Genomic DNA, 1,891 nt, shown 5'->3' with positions numbered 1-1,891 from the left:
AATTATTTATTCACCTATCTATTTACTTTTTGCAATAATATAAGATTCTGTGACTATCTATCGTGTCATAGGCCAGCTATAGCATTATTACACAGTTATGCAATTAATTGTCTATTTAAAATATAAGTATAATAATAAATGCTCATTAACTTAAATTACATTCGGTTGGCGAATTGACTATATATACTCTCGCTACGGATGTAGGGATTTTGAAAGCATATGATAATAGTCACGTCCCAAATCATAGATAACAAATTCATATAATATTAGTGTTCGAATCACATCAATATTATACGTAGAACTCACCAAAAAAATATCTCTTAATATACTAAGTATTAAATATACATATCAAGACACGTAATATACATATATATACGCCACACGTGACTTCGAGCATTGAACTCAACCCCGTATCCATGAATACGACTATACATACTAAGGTAAATTAGTTATAATATTTCATAATACATTTATGTATATTATATACATAATTATAAGATACGAAATAAAATACAGCAGTAGAATAATTTATTATACGTATAGGTATATCCTTTAAACTAAAGATATAAAATCACTAATCAACATTAAAATGTCATTATTTAATAATATCAGAACACCAATGACATATACCCACAATATAACACTCCCCTTTTAATATATAATTCTAATTATTTTTGCTATTTATTATTACTCTTTCCCCTCCCTTATATCTTTTCATATTTTTCTTCTACTACAATTTATATTATTATTAGGAACGACTGCATGTTACACCTTATAGTGGTTTTTGTAAAATAAAATAAAAAAATAAACTATGCCGTCTTTAAATAAATATTTAAATATTATCTACTTATAATACCAATGATGGCCACCTTTTCAAATTTAATTCAATGGTTCTTGAAGATAATTATTGAAATCACATCAGTATTAGAAGATTGCTTCAACAAAATATCAAAAAGATTTAACGTACCAGCCAAGGTAATGGAGGTTAATTTACTAATATATGTACAATAATATTATGTACGTATGCATAGAACGTAATTATACCTAATAAATCGTATGTTTAATATAGACAGAAGATTTTACTGCACATGAAGAAAATAATGTGATCATAGACATAGAAGAACTTAAAATAAGATTGAAAAATATAGAACGTAAATAGCAATGTTAAATGTTAATAAAATAATTTTTTTGTAAAAAATATTAATTCTTCAGTTATTCATTCGTTTAGAAAAAATTTGATTGGCACTGGTGTGACTCAGTTAACTCTGTTAATTAACGTGTTCTGAGTCCAAGCATCGGCTGGTCACAACCACCATACGCGGTGTCCACCGTATCCAACACCCATGTGTTTATGTTTAAATGTTAAGTTGTTTGGTTCGTGCTCGCCGTTTCACCCGAGCAAGCCTGGTCTCAACCACCATGATACTCGGTGCCCACCTTATCCTGCACCCATGTGTTTTTTGTTAAAATGTTAAGTTATTTTGGTTCGTGTTCACCGTTTCACTCAAGTGAGCCTGGTCTCAACCGCGGCCACCGTCGTTTGCTGTTTTTGTAATTTGTTAATTATTATTATGATGTAAGTAGGATGGAAAAGATACCACTTCAAGATTAAATGTATACGCTGTTTTGGCATCAGCTAACGCAAATATTTTTAATCCATACTTGGCCGGTTTTCTAGGGATGTATTAATATCATGAACAACGACCTCGAAACGCTAATAATTATTATTATTACATACCTTTAAAATGTAACTTTTTCGAATTGTTAAGAAATTGCCTATATAAAACGCCCTAAAAGCAGCTAAAGGTACTATTGTACCAGTGGCGCCGAACTAAATTGTTTTAGGTATGACAATGAACAATTACTTATACCCACCTAACTTTTAATTAAT

The sequence above is a fragment of the Acyrthosiphon pisum genome, chromosome A3 (genome assembly GCF_005508785.2).
Source record: "Acyrthosiphon pisum isolate AL4f chromosome A3, pea_aphid_22Mar2018_4r6ur, whole genome shotgun sequence".
NCBI lineage: Eukaryota > Metazoa > Arthropoda > Insecta > Hemiptera > Aphididae > Acyrthosiphon > Acyrthosiphon pisum.
The sequence above is the reverse complement of the archived record's forward strand: the minus strand, read 5'-3'. Positions refer to the sequence as shown.